This window comes from Bos indicus, chromosome 9 (genome assembly GCF_029378745.1).
Source record: "Bos indicus isolate NIAB-ARS_2022 breed Sahiwal x Tharparkar chromosome 9, NIAB-ARS_B.indTharparkar_mat_pri_1.0, whole genome shotgun sequence".
NCBI lineage: Eukaryota > Metazoa > Chordata > Mammalia > Artiodactyla > Bovidae > Bos > Bos indicus.
In genome coordinates, this window is record NC_091768.1 from 23,811,579 (window position 1) to 23,828,029 (window position 16,451).

The 16,451-nt window shown below is 36.4% G+C and overlaps 1 protein-coding gene across 18 annotated transcripts in view; it reads right to left on the reverse strand.

The window, feature by feature from the left end:
- SNAP91 (synaptosome associated protein 91) overlaps positions 1–16,451 on the reverse strand; it is a 169,796-nt gene that overhangs the window by 52,937 nt on the left and 100,408 nt on the right. The window lies entirely within an intron of this gene.

Genomic DNA, 16,451 nt, shown 5'->3' on the forward strand with positions numbered 1-16,451 from the left:
AATGGCACCCCACTCCAGTACTCTTGCCTGGAAAATCCCATGGATGCATGAGCCTGTTAGGCTGCAGTCCATGGGGTCGCTAAGAGTCGGACACGACTGAGCGACTTCACTTTCACTTTTCACTTTCATGCACTGGAGAAGGAAATGGCAACCCACTCCAGTGTTCTTGCCTGGAGAATCCCAGGGACGGGGAAGCCTGGTGGGCTGCCATCTATGGGGTCGCACAGAGTTGGACACAACTGAAGCGACTTAGCAGCAGCAGCAGCAGGCCTTAAACTACATTATTAGATCAGATAGACTTTATACGTATTTTTTTATTTTATATAAATTTAAATGTTTATGCACACACATATATAAACATTACATCCAAAAGTAGTAGAAAACACATTCTTTTCAAGAGCACATGGAACAATCTCTAGGATAGATCATATGCTAGGCAACAAAAGAAGTCTCAGTAAATTTAAGAAGACTAAAATCATATCAACGACCTTTTCCAAACACAATGTTGAGACTAGAAATCAACTACATGAAAAAACTTCAAAAAACACAAATCCATGGAGGCTGAACAACACATTACTAAATAAAGGATCACTGAAGAAATAAAAAAGGAAATAAAAAATACCCAGAGATAAGTGAAAATTAAATACAGTGACTCAAAATCTATGGCAAGCAGAAAAAACAATTCTAAGAGGAAGCTTTATAGCAACACAAGCCTATCTCAGGAAATGAGAAAAATCTAAAATACAACATAACCTTACACATAAAAGAACTATAAAAAGGAGATCAAACAAAAGTTAGAATAAGGAAAGAAATCATAAAGATCAGAGCAGAAATAAATGAAATAGAGATTCAAAAACAATACAAAAGATCAATGAAACTGAGAGCTGTCTCTTTGAAAAAATAAATAAACCTTTAGCCAGATTCATCACGGAAAAAAAAGAGAGGCTCCAAATCAATAAAATCAGAAATGAAAAAGGAGAAGTTATAACCAACACCACAAAGGACCATAAGAGATTCCTACACACAATTAAACAGCAAAAAATGAACAATCTAGAATAAATGGATAATTTCCCAATACTGAATCAAGAAAAAATAAAAAATACAAAACAGATCAGTTACCAGTAGTGAAACTGAATCAGTAATTAGAAAAACTCCCAACAAACAGAAGTCCAGGACCAGATATATGGGTTCACAGGTGAATTCTACCAAATATTTATCGAAGAGTTAACACCTATCCTTCTGAAACTATTTCAAAAACCTGCAGAAGAAGGGACACTTCCCAACTCATTCTACAAGGCCAGCATCACCCTGATCCAAAATCAGACAAAGATACCACAAAAAAGAAAACTGCAGGCCAATATCACTGATGAACGCAGATGCAAAAATCCTCAAGAAGATATTAGCAAACAAAATCCAGCAATACATTAGTGATCATGACCAGGTGGGATTTACCCCAGGAATAGTTACAAATAGTTACAATTTGAAGAATAAAAATCATATGATCATCTCAATGGATGTGAAAAAAACTTGTGACAGATTTCAACATTATTTATGATAAAAACTCTCAACAAAAGGGACATAGACGGAATATACCTTAATGTAATATAGGCTACATATGACAAACCCACAGCTAACACAATACTCAACAGTGAAAATCTGAAAGTTTTCCTCTAAGATCAGGAATAGGAAAAGATTACCATTCTTGCCACGTTTCTTCAGTTTAATATTGGAACTCCTAGCCACAACAATCATACAAAAACAATCAGGAAAGAAATGAAAGGAATCCAAATTGGAAAGGAAGTACTAAAACTGTCACTCTTTGCAGAAGACATGATACCGTACACAGAAAATCCTAAAGATGCCACCAAAATAAAACTACTAAACTACTAAAATCGTATCCGTTGAGTCAAGTTGCAGGATACAGAATTAATATACAGAAATCTGTTGAGTTTCTATACACTAAGAGTGAACTACCAAAGAGTGAATCCACACTCATATGGCAATTAATTTACAACAAAGGAGGTAACAGTAAAGCGTGAAAAAGACGGCCTCTTCAAAAACTGGTGTTAGGAAAACTGAACTGCCACATGTAAAAGAATCAAACTAGACTTTCCCACATTATGCATAATAATAAATCCAAAATGGATTAAAGACTTAAATGTAAGACCTGAAACCATAAAACTTCTTGAAGAAAATACAGGCAGTATACTCTTTGATATTGGCCTTAATAATATTTTGGGGAGTATGTTTCCTCAGACAAGGGAAACAAAAACAAATGGGACTATGTCAAACCAGAAAGCTTTTGCACAGTAAAGGAGATTATCAACAAAATGAAAAGGCTACCTACTGAACAGGAGAAGACATTGGAAAATGAGAAATCCAATTAGGGGTTAATAACCAAAATACATGAATAACTCATACAGTTCAACCACAAAAAAAGCAAACACCTTGATTATAAAAGAGAGGACTTGAGTAGACATTTTTTTTCAAAGAAGACATACAGACAGCTATCAGACACATGAAAAGATGCTCCACATCACTAATTGTCAGGGAAATTAAAATCAAAACCACAATGAGATATTGCCTCACACCTGCAAGACTGTCTATTATCAAAAAGACAACAAATAACAAGTGTTGGTGAGAATGTGATGAAAAGGGAATCCTCATGCACTGTTAGGGAAGGTAAACTGGTGCAGCCACTACGGAGAACAGTATAGAGATTCTTCAAAAAATTAAAAACAGGTTACCATGTGACCTAGCAATTCCACTCCTCCAGGTTATTTATCCAAAGAAAATGAAAACACTAATTAGAAAAGATGCATGCATCCCTGTGTTCATTGCAGCAGAGCTAAGATATGGAAGGAACGTAACTGCCAATCACTAGATGAATAGATAAAGATGTGTGTGTGTGTGTGTGTGTGTCTAGCTATCTGCCTATAATGGAATATTAGTCATAAGAAAAGAGTGAATTTTTGTCATCGGTGACAATGTGAATAGTCCTAGGGGTTTGTTATGTAAGTGAAAAAAGTCAGAGAAAAACCAATACTATACGATTATATAGAATAGTATAATTCTATTCTATTCTATTTAGTAGAATCTAAAAAACAAGCCAAATGAACAAACGTAACAAAATAGAAACAGAGCACAGATATGGAGAATAAACAGGTGGTTGCCAGAGAGGAAGGGTTCTAGGGTAGGAGAGAAATAGGTGAGAGGGATTGAGAGGAACAAACTTTCAGTTGCAAAATAAATGAGTCAGGGGATGAAATGTATTGTGCGGAATATAGTTATTAACACATAAAATCTTTGTATGGGGATGGATTATAACAAGACTTAAGGTGCTGACTTCTTTGAAATGTATAGAAATACTGAATCACTATATTGTATAATGGGAACTAACAGTGTTTTAGGTCAAATATGCTTCAAAACAAATGAACACAGAGAAACAGAGATCAGATTTGTGGTTACCAGAGGCAGGGGAAGAGTGATGGGGAGTTTGATGAATGCAGTCAAAATATACCAACTTCCAGTTATAAGATAAATAAGTACTATGGATATAATATACAACAAGATAAACATAATCAGTGCCACTGTATGTTACATATGAAAGTTGTGAAGACAGTATATGCTAATAGTTCTCATTACAAGCAAAAAAACCTTTATTCTACTTCTTTAATTACGTATCTATATGAAAAGATGGATGTTCACTAAATTTATTGTGGTAATCATTTCTTGATGTATGCAAGTCAAATCATTACACAATACACCTTAAAGTGATGTATATCAATTATACCTGAAAACTGGAAGAAAAACATAATCACATTCATTTAACTATGCAATTTGCAAACCCAATAAATGTCAGGTAAAGCACTCTACAGGTCCACTAAGATAATCAAGGCTCTTCCTAAACAAATCTTACATATTTCATAGCAACATTAGAATATTATACCACATGGAGTTCTTGACTTTAGAAATAGTTTTTAAATTTCAGAATGCACATCTAATAAAGAGCTGGAAAAAAGGACCTATGCTGACTTGAGTCTAGGGTATTTTTTGCTGTTAGGTGTCCAGGTCCCAAATCCTGAGAAGGAGAACATCTTTCAAATAATTGCTCAAACCAAATGGACCTGGCCCAACGCAATTGTTACTCTACAGTCACACATCCTAAAAATGTAAATTAGAAACCAACATGGTTCATCAGAAGGCAGAGGGACTTGGTTTCTCTCTTTTCCTGGCATTGGTGGGGCTTTCCCTACCCCTGCCCTTATCAATGGCTATCTTAAGCTGTGATGTGATTTAGCAGAAGAGCTAAGAACCATGCGATTTAAGTTTTCAGACCTCCCACTGCCTATGACAGGGGATGGTAATTTATTTCATACACTTGGTAACTGAGAAAGGAGAAGACTGTTTATGTATACTAGAAGGAACAAAAATGAAAGGATTTAAAACAAAAAGTATGAAAAATTAAAACATTAATTCCTTGCTCCTAACCAATGTTTTGTTAGGATAGAGGGTGACAAAAATGATATAAAAAGATGGAAAGTAAAATTTCCTAGGAAAATGTACAGTGATTAAGCTTGTTGGTGGATAACTGATGCTGAAAACCTTTTTCTACTCTTGGAAACCACAGGGTTTACTCTCCAAAATCTTAATTTTCCACATGAAGCATAATTTATCTTAGGTATTTCTTGGTTTGTGCAAAATTTTCTCTACTATAAAAGCAAGTTCCTATTATAGGATGATGGGAACAGTTATCAAATATTCTCAAAACTGCTACTTTTTATAGAGGATTAAACTATTAAAAAAAAAAAAAACCCACTACAGCATAAGCGTTCCAATTCATTTGCAAGCAGTACTTAATCAGAGCAATTTTTTTGTATTACAGAAATTGCTAGAAAACATTCCCTGTAACCAAGGAAACAGAACTACAACTAAATTAACAAGGAGATCTATATGGTGCAGTGAGATGGAGTCACACTTTAGATTAAGTGTGTTAATATATTTAAGTGCTCACCCATATCCAGAACATATCAAATGCTTGATAATGAGAGTTAATAATAGCAATGACTTAGATGGTAGCTAGCCTTATTGTGATCATTTCAGAATGTATAGAAATGCTGAATGTAGTATACTTGAAACTAATATAATTGGTGTATGCCAATTACACTTCAATAAAAAAGAGCAACAGCTAACATTTAAGTTGACATAGGACTATGAATTTCAAAGTTTCTATAAATCTTTCACAGACAGAAAGTATGTGTGTGTGTATTCATGAATGTGCATGAAAACAACCTACAGATGTGCCCCACCTAGATTTAACTAACAAGCAAAAGGTAATATGGGTCACAAATACTGCTTATAGTATGCTGCTGCTGCTACTAAGTCGCTTCAGTCGTGTCCGACTCTATGAGACCCCATAGACGGCAGCCCACCAGGCTCCCCTGTCCCTGCGATTCTCCAGGCAAGAACACTGGAGTGGGTTGCCATTTCCTTCTCCAATGCATGAAAGTGAAAATTAAAAGTGAAGTCGCTCAGCCGTGTCCGACTCTCAACGACCCCATGGACTGCAGCCTACCAGGCTCCTCCGTCCATGGGATTTTCCAGGCAAGACTACTGGAGTGGGGTGCTATCACCTTCTCCAGCTGATAGTATAGCTATTAATAATATTCACATGGAAACAAAGTCATGTGGTCACATAATATTGATGAGCCTTCAAGAGTGTGTTAATAAATTTCTATTAAGTCTATTAATTCTAAGAAAACCCTAGGAGTAATTCTGTATTTCTCAAAAAGTAGAAATTTTACTTCAAGCATTTACAATAAGAAATTAGCCATTTCCCACTTCTAGGATGCACAGAAATACAACACACACACACTCAGTTGTTTGTACAGAGGGATGCATTTATTATGAAGAAAAAAACACTCTCCCTATTATGAGGAGAAAGATAGGGATTTTAAAAACACTCTGTATTCTTTCAGTCAAAGACGATCATTATTGGCCAGCAGAATGCCACATGTAATATGCACTATTTAAATTAAATTTATAAAATATGAATGTGCTAAATTTGGTTCACACCAACAAAAGTACTATCCTTTACAATATGTCCCATAAATTGGCAATATTTATCAGTACTCAGAACCCTTAACGAGAAATTTGTAAACACTTCGTGTGGACACATCATTAGAAAATGAAATTCTCTTACTATCATTATGGTCAGATAAGAACATACAGATTTCTCAAGAGGCAGGTCAGGTGGTCTAGTATTCCCATTTCTTTAAGAATTTTCCAGACTTTGTTGTGGTCCACACAGTCAAAGGCTTTGGCATAGTCAATAAAGCAGAACAAAACATATTTGTTATAATTTAGAAGCCTCTTCAAATATCACTGTATATCGATGGAACAAATGCAAACTCAAGGTAACTATGGGGCCTTTCAGGTAAGCTCAGTGGTAATGAATCTGCCTACTAAGCAGGAGATGCAGGTTCAATCCCTGGGTTGGGAAGATCCCCTGGCGAAGGAAATGGCAACCCACGTCAGTATTCTTGCCTGGGAAATCCCATGGACAGAGGAGCCTAGTGGGCCACAGTGCACAGGATCACAGAAGAGTTGGACACAACTTGGCAACTAAACAGTAGCAGCAAAGGTGACTATTATCTCTCAATTTCATATTATACTAGTTTACTTGAATTTATTAAGACTTAGGAGTTTTACTATTTGCTTGAGAACTAGAGAATTTATTTATTAGTATTTTCCTCCCCAGCTGACTTTTCTACTGCTATGAAAATAGCTATAGATATTTTGTTGAGACAAAAGACTAATGCTGTCTAACCATCAGGTCCTAAGCCAACACTATGATATACTATAATGTGCTTTGTATTAATTATGAAAAACTGTTTCTGCTGAGCCAGCAAGTTGGAAAAGGTTTTCCTTATTCCTCAAGGATGAAAAAAGCCCACAGCTTGGCCAACAGAAACAGGCTGAATTTCAGACCTCTTGCCTTGCCTTTGAGAAAGACAGACTGCAGACCCACACTGCACAGCCCTAGCTAAACCATACTCATCTGCTTTCTCCTATATCCACTGATACCTCAACGTTTCAATCATCAATAGCTATTCATTCCTAACAAGCAAGAAATGAAGTGTGTTATAATAAAATTGGCTATTATAACTTATTTCTCATAGTATTGTGGGTCTTAGCAAAAAGTACTGAGAGATGAATATGAATAAAAATGTTGGGAATTCCCTGGTGGTCCAGTATTTAGGACTCTGTGCTTCCACTGCAGAGGACAGGGGTTCAGTCCTTGGTTGGGGAATAAAGGTCCCACATGCAGTGTGGTGTGGCCAAATGTTTTTAAAATGTTACAGTACAATTTAAAAATATCTCACCTAGAGTTATTCTTTTTATTATTCCTTTGGTGTAAAACAAACAAACCAAACAAAAAGGACACAATTTCTCTTCAGTTTGACACTGGAGAATATGGTGAAAGGAGACAGTTAACAATATCACTATTTACTTACTAAAGTTTCTAAATCACTAAACCACTATGCTTGATAAGCTCTAAAAATTACAAAGTCTCAAATATCTACTGATTTAATTAGTTGAGAAAATTAGAGTTAATACATTCATATAATACTGAAAAAAATTTTGTATAACCTCACGGATTTATAATTAACACTAAATTTTAAATTATAAAAGTTCTATAAAAGCCATTCATATGAATTTTATGACAGAGAAAGTCTGATTTAAGGATACAGATTTGAAGCATTCTTTAATACATAAGAAAACATAATATGTTGTATAAGATACTGGGGCAACGAAAATAAGATATAAGTTGAAATAAACATTTCAAAAAGATGAAGGTCAGAATGAGAAAGCGTTTAAGGACCAGAAGGCCCTTATAGTACTTATCGCTGATTCATGTTGTGTAGCAGCAACTAACAGCAATGTAAAGCAATTATACTACAATTAAAAAAAAAATACCATGAACACTTGAATACGGTTCTTAAAAAAGAAGGCCCTTTATAAAACTAATTCAACAATATTTTCCTTTACAAACAGAGATTTAATAAAGTTAAGTGATGTTGAGACTTTTTATTTTAAAAAATGACAGCTGTCGGCTTAGGAGTTGAACATTTTAACAAGGGAGAAGTTTGAAGCATTTAAATGGAAAAGCACCAATATTTTAAATGCTCATCTACATAGTCAGCAACTTTATTTCACAACTAGTTACTTTCATCTTGTTACCAAAAAACTTGGAAATAAAATATAATATTAAATAAATATATAATTTAATAATATATAATATTTAATTATTAATTATAATTTAATAATATATTATATTATATAAATATAATGTTTAATAAATAATTTATTAAATAAAATAAAATATAGCAGGTACTTCTGATATCACTCTGCCAATGTTTACCAAGCTCACCCAAGGATTATTTAATTACCTATGGAATGAAGCTTCATTTCATGTTGCAATTTAACATTAATTAAGGACTCTGATTCTGAAATGATGTATCGAATTATAGTTCTTGTCTGCTAGTGATATAATACTATGTTTGGGAGAAAAGATAACCTCAAGACATGATTTTTATTGCCTTATTTTTGAACCCAACCTAGCCATCTTATTTTAACATTCCTTTTCTATAAATCCCAGTTCCTCAAAATGCTTTTTTAACCAGCTTTATCATCTTACTGGTTTCCTCATCAGCCACTTAATGTCTTTTACCAGTGTTGTTTCTCAACCCCCACAGCTTTACTGAGGTATAACTGATGTACAAAAATTGTACATATTTAAGATGCACAGTGTAATAATTTGTTATACATATACATTATGAGAAGATGACCACAATCAAACTAACACATCCATCATCTCACATAGTTCCTGTGTTTTTGTAGTTGGAATACTTAAGGTTACTCTTTTAGCAAGTTTCAAATATACAACACAGTATTATTAACTATAGTATTAAGTATAGTAACTACTGTACACTAGATCTCCAGAACTTCTTTAGCTTACAACTGACCTTTTGTACCCTTTGACCAACATCTTCCCATTCCATGCCCTGCCCTCCATTGCTCAACAACAACTCTACTTTCTGCATCTATGAGTTTGACTTTTTTAAGATTCCACATATAAGTGAGATTATACATATTTGCCTTTCTGTGTCTGGCATATTTATTCACTTGGCACAATGTCCTTTATGTCATCCATATTGTCACACATAGGAGGATTTCCTTCTTTTTAAAAGGCTGAATAATATTCCACTGAATGTATACAACATGTTTTCCTTACCCTTTCATCTGCTGACAAACGCAAGTTATTTTTTTATCTTGGCTATTGTGGCTAATGCTGCAATGAACATGGGAGTGCAGATATCCATCCATCTAGAAGTGAGATTGGTGAATAATGTAATAGTTCTATTTACATTGTTTTGAGGAACTTCTACTCCACTGTTTTCCACAATGGGTGTACCAATATACATTCCCACCAATAGTGTATAATGATTCCCTTTCTCCACACCCTCAACAAACACTTCTCTCTTCTCTTACTAATAATAGTCATGCTAACAAGTGTGGGGTGTTATTTCTGGTTCTGATTTCCATTTTCCTGATGATTAATGACATTTAACACCTTCTCATATACCTGTTAACCATCTGCACATCTTCTATGGAAATGTCCATTTATGTCCTTTGCCCATTTTAAAATCAAGGTATTTGGGTTCTTTTTTTATTTCTAGCAAATATTTTCTCCCATTCCATAGGTTGCATTTTCATTCTGTTGATTGTTTCCTTTGCTGTGTAGAGGCTTTCTAGCTTGAATGTAGTCTCACTTGCTTATTTTTGCTTTTGTTGCCTGTGTTTTTGGTGGCAAACTAAAAAATTCACTGCTAAGATCAATGTCTAGGAGGTTTTTCCCTATGTTTTCTCCTAGGATTTATGGTTTCAGGTTTTATATTTGTTTTAATCCATTTGAGTTAATTTTTGTGTATGATGTAAGATAAGCTTCCAATTTTATTATTTTGCACATGGATATCTAGCCTTGTCAATGCCATTTATTACAGAGACTATCTGTTTCCTGTTGTGTGTTCTTGGCAACCCGGTGAAAGGTGAGCTAACTGACTACGCATGAGTTTACTTCTGGGCTAGGCTCTCTACTCTCTTGTTCCTGTTTTGTTCTGGTTGAGATGTCTGCTTTCATTCCAGTACCATTCTGTTTTGGTTACTATAGCTTTGTAATTTAGGTTGATTTCAGGAAGTTTGATGTAGCCAGCCTTGTTTTTCTTTCTCAAGAGTTCCTGGCTATGTGGGGTCTTTTTTGGTCTATATGAATGACAGATTTTTTTTTTCTATTTACAGGAAAATGCCATTACAGTTTTTCTACAGACTGCAGTGATTCTGTAGATCACTTTGGGTAGTATGGACATTTTAACAGTATTAATTCTTCTAGTCCATGAACAAAGGATATATCTCCATTTATTTGGAGATATTTATTATATCTCCATTTATTATATCTTCAATTTCTTTCATCAGTGGTTTATAGTTTTCAGTGTAGAGGCTTTTCATCTCCTTGGTTAAGTCTATTGCTAAGTATTGGGTTGGCCAAAAAGTTCATTTGGGTTGTTACAGAAAAATCCAATCAAACTTTTTGGCCAATTCAATATTTTATTCTTCTTGATGCTACTATAAACGGAATTATTTTCTTCATTTCTTTTTCAGATAGTTTGTTGTTAGTGTATAGAAATGCAGTTGATTTTTATACATAAATTTTGATTCCCAAACTTTACTGAATTCATTTATTAGTTCTAACAGTTTTTTGGTGGCATCTTTTGGGTTTCTACATGTAAGATCATGTCATCTGCAGAGACAATTTTATTTCTTCCTTTCCGATTTGGATGCTTTTTATTTCTTTTTCTTGACTAATTGCTCTGGCTTAGATTTACAGTACTATGTTGGATAGAACTCAAGAGAGTAGGCATCCTTGTCTTAATCTTAGAGGAAAATGTTACAGCTTTTCATCATTTAGAATCATGTTAGCTGTGGACATGTCATGCTATGCTATGCTAAGTCACTTCAGTCGTGTCCGACTCTGTGTGACCCCAGAGATGGCAGCACACCAGGCTCCCCCGTCCCTGGGATTCTCCAGGCAAGAACACTGGAGTGGGTTGCCATTTCCTTCTCCAATGCATGAAAGTGAAAAGAGAAAGTGAAGTTGCTCAGTCGTGTCCGACTCCTAGTGACCCCATGACTGCAGCCCACTAGGCTCCTCCATCCATGGGATTTTCCAGGCCAAGTGTACTGGAGTGGGGTGACATCGCCTTCTCCGGACATGTCATATATACCCTTTATTATGTTGAGATACATTCCTTCTCTACCTAATTTGTTGATAGTTTTATCATGAAAGGTTGTTGAACTCTGTTAAAGTACTTTTTCTGCAACTATTGAGATCATCATATGATTTTCATCCTTTATTCTACCACGTGGTGTGTTATCACTAGCAACTCTCAAACCATCCTTGCATTCCAAGGAGAAACCCACTTGATCATAGTATATGATCCTTTTAATGGGCTGTTGAATTCAGTTTGTAATATTTTGTGAATGATTTTTGTAGTTTTATGTTCATCAGGAATGATGAACTGTTATTTTCTTTTCTTATAGTGTGTGTATCTGGCTTTGGTATGAGTGTAAAACTAGCTTCAAAAAAGTAAATGTTGGAAGTATTCCCTCTTTTCAATTTTTTGGGTTGGAAGTGTTCCCTCTTTTCAATTTTTTGGGAAGAATTTGAGTAGGACTGGCATTAATTTCTGTTTAAATGTTTGGTAGAATTCACTCATGAAGCTATATGATCAAGGGTTTTTCTTTGTTGGGAGGTTTTTGATTTCTGCTTCAATTTTCTTATTCATGTAAGTCTGTTCAGATTTTCTATTTCTTCTTGACTGTCAGTTGTATGTTTGTTGGTCAGCTGTATGTTGGTCAGCTGTATGTTTCTAGGAATTTATCCATTTCTTTTATGTTATCCAATCATGGCATATAATTGCTCACAACAACCTCTTATGACTCTTCGCATTTTTATGGTATCAGCTATAACGTTTCCTCTTTCATTTATAATTTTAGTTTGGATCACTGCTCTTTTTCTTATTTAGTCTAGCTGAAGGTAATTTTGGGCTGCCCAGGTGACTCAGTGGCAAAGAATCCACCTGGTAATGAAGAAGAAACAGGAGACGTTGGTTTGATCTCTGGGTCAAGAAGATTCCCTGGAGTAGGAAATGGCAACCCATTCCAGTATTCTCACCTGGAAAATTCCACTGACAGAGAAGCCTGGTGGGCTACAGTCCTTGGGGTTGCAAAGAGTCAAATACAACTGAGCATGCACACACGCAAAAGTAATTTTATCTTTTCAAAAAACCAACTCAGTTTTGTTGATCTTTTCTAACGTCTTTCTGGTCTCTATTTCATTTATTTCTGCTCTAATCTTTATTATTTCCTTCCTTCTGCTATCTTTGGGCTAAGTTTGTTCTTTACCTAATTCCATGAGATGTAAAGCTAGATTGTTTGAGATCTTTTTTTTCTTAGTGGAGGCATTTAGCACTATAAACTTCCCTCTTAGTATTGCTTTTGCAGCATCAGGTAAGTTTTGATATACTGTGTTTCCATTTTCTTTTGTTTCAAGGTTCTTTAAAATTTCTTTTTAATTTCTTCTTTGACCCATTGGTTGGCCATATGTTATAAAATCTCCATGTATTTGTGAATTTTCAAAGTTTTGTTATGTTACTGATTTCTAGTTTTATACCACTGAAGATCAGGAATAATACTTGATATGACTTCAATTTTCTTCATCAAAATTTTTTTCTTGTCCCAACATTCTCCACCCTGAAGAATTTTCTATGTGAAATTGAGGAGAAAGTATATTTGGCTCCGTTGAAAGAAATTTTCTGTATATGTCTGTAGGTTCATTTGGGGTAAGCTGTTATTCAAGTTTTCTATTTCATAACTGACTTTCCATCTGGATGACCTATCTATTGCTGTTGAAAGTGGCATACTGAAGCCCCCTACTATTATTGTATGGCTGTCTATTTCCTCCTTCAGTTCTGTTAATATTTGCTTCACATATTTAGGTATTTTGATGTTTATATCCTCTTAGCTGCAATTCACGGGGTTGCAAAGAATCGGACGTGACTGAACTGAACTGAATGAATTATTGTTGTTAAGTTGCTCAGTTGTATTCGACTCTTTGTGACCCCATGGACTGCAGCATGCCAGGCCTCCCTGTCCATCACCAACTCGCGGAGCCTACCCAAACTCATGTCCATTGAGTCAGTGATGCCATCCAACCATCTCATCCTCTGTCGTCCCCTTCTCCTCCCGCCTTCAATCTTTCCCAGCATCAGGGTCTTTTCTAATGAGTCAGGTCTTCCCATCCGGTGGCCAAAGTACTGGAGCTTCAGCTTCAGCATCAGTCCTTTCAATGAATATTTAGGAATGATTTCCTTTACAATTGACCAGTTTGGTCTCCTTGCAATCCAAGGGACTCTCAAGAGTTTCTCCAACACCACAGTTCAAGAGCATCAATTCTTTGGCACTCAGCCTTCTTTATGGTCTAACTCTCACATCCATACATGACTATGGGAAAAACCATAGCTTGACTATATGGACCATTGTAGGCAAAGGTCTCTGCTTTTTAATATGCTGTCTAGGTTTGTCAGAGCTTTTCTTCCAAGGAGCAAGTGTCTTAATGAATTGATTTTATCATTATATGCTGATAGCCTTACCAGGATTCCCTTGTATAGAAGAAACTGCTTTTCTTTTGTTGTTTTCAAATTTTCCTCTTTGTCTTTGACTTATGACAATTGGATTATATACTGTGTCTTAGGTAATATTCTTTGGGTTGATGTTGCTTGGAGACTTTGGAATTTCATGAATTTAAATGTCCATATCTCTCTCATGATTTAGGAAGTTTTCAGCCACTATTTTGGGCTTCCCTGGTAGCTCAGTTGGTAAAGAATCTGCGTGCAATGCAGAAGACTTTGATTCGACTCCTGGGTTGGGAAAATACCCTGGAGATGGGAATGGCAACCCACTCTTGCCTGAAGAATCCCATGGACAGAAGAGCCTGGCAGGCTACTGTCCATGGGGTTGCAGAAGTCCGACACAACTTAGCAATTAAACCATCACCACCACCAGCCACTATTTCTTTAAATAAGCGTTCCTTCTGAAATGGCAACACATTCCAATACTCTTGCCTGGAAAATACCATGAACAGAAGAGCCTGGTAGGCTACAGTCCATGGGGTCACAAAGAGTCAGACATGACTGAGTGACTTCACTTTCTTTCTCTCTTCCTTTCTGAGACTTCTACAATGCATATCTTCATTCATTTTACGATGTCCCATAGGTCCTGTATGCATCCTCTTTTTTCCCTTTTTATTCCTTTAATTGGCTGTTTTCTAATGACCTATCTTTGAGTTTGTGGATTTTTACTCTGTCTGATTCAGTCTTCTGTTGAAGCTCTCTACAGAGTTTTTCTTTTCAATTCAGTCACTGTATTCTATTTCATTCAGAATTTGCTTTGTTCTCTTTTATAGTTTCTATTTTCTTACTTCATGTATCGTTTTCCTGATTTTGTTTTCTTGCCTGCTGTGTCTCCTTGAATCTCACTGAGCTACTTTAGGATGATTATTTTGAATTCATTAGCAGACAACCTAGATTTCTTTAGGGTAAGTTACTGAGCTTTATTAGTTTCCTTTGGCAGTGTCATGGAGTTTTTCTTTGCCTGATACTTTGTATTTCATGTAGCCTTGTGATGGTGCCTGTGTATTTGAAGGAAAAACACCTCTTCCTGTTTTTAAACACTAGTTTTGGCAGGTGAAGATCTTCTCCTGTGAGGTCCCTGGGGTGATGATATTGCCTCTGGGATTGCAGTTGAATGGGGTTGGGGCAAGTTCAGGTGGCTACTCCTGGGTCTGCTGTAGTGCCCATGTTGGTGGGCCTGTTACCAGAGTCTTAGGTGGGTGCGGATCCTGCCTCCTGGTCCCTGAGTGGACAGGACTGCCTTCACAACCTTGGTTAGTAGGGCTGGAACTAGAACAAGGGTCCACTTTAGGGTCTTCAGTAGAGTTCAGGGGTGGTGGGCTTGTTACCAAGTGCATGTTTGGGTGTAGCTCCTACTAGGTCTCTGGGCTGGGAAGGACTAGCCCTGGACTGTAGCTAAGTGGGGCTGAATCAAGTCTGATATTTGCTTGAAGGTCCAAAGTTGGGACCAGGGTCTGTAGGCCTGCCCTTATGGGTATGGATAAGTCTGTCTCCCACAGAGTCCCCAGGTGGGCAGGACAGCTTCCTGACTGCAGCTGGAAGGGGCTGAGCCTAGTCACAAGGCTTCTTTAGGGTCTGAGGTTGGACTAAGGTCACTGGGCCTGTCTCTAAGTGCACAGACAGGTATGTCTCCTGGTAGATCTCTGGGCAGGCGAGACTGCTCCTGGACCAAGACTGAGAGAGGCTGGAGCTCGGTCACAGGCAGTTTCAGGGTCCACAGCTGAGACCAAGGTCAGCAGGCCTGTTACCTAATGCATGGGTGTGTATGGTTCCGGTCCCTTAGCAGATGTTGCTTGTGGCAGGATCATGGCCAAAGAGGACTGTAACAAGTCCACAGGGACATGGCAGTGTTTCTAGGTCTGTTGCCAGGACCAAGGTTGATGAGCCTCCTACATGGACCTGCCTTCTCAAATCAAGCCTTCTTGATCTTGGTCTTTGCAACCTCTTTCCTGGATCCCAAAGCACCCACAAAGGCACTTTTGTCTGTGGATGGCTGTCAAATGATTACTTCTGTGGGGAGGTATGATGGGACACCTACTATTTGACCATCTTGCTTATGTCATTCCCTCAGTGTTATTTCTATAGTTGTATGAGCCATTTTCAAACTTAAAAAAAATTTTTGATAGTTTGATGTGGTAGAGTAAGGTATTTAATACCAACTCTGTGAAACTTTAAGAATGAAGCAATAACCAACTTAATTTTATATTAGCATTAAGTATCCTTTTAAATCAAATATGTATAGAAGTGTAATTTTTTCCAAGATCCATGCCATACTTACATGTGATTGCTCTTAACAAGTTTAGTGTAGATCTTTTCTGGCACAAATAAGAATCTATCCCAGATTTCCAATTGCATGAAATCAAATTCAATATGAATAAAACCAATTCAGATCTAAAGAAATCAACTAGGGAGACTGCACTTGAACCAAATTTAAAAAGCTGCCTTTCAATTACTAAAAATAATCAGGATTTGAAAATAGCTAAGAAAAAATACTCCCACTGTTTCAACTTGAATAATAAAACTATGTGATTACTTGAATATTTTAATTGTATTATGGGTACTTTGGGGGCTTCCTAGGTGGCTCAGTGGTAAAGACTTCGCCTTTCAATGAAGGAGACACAGGAGACATGGGTTCCATTC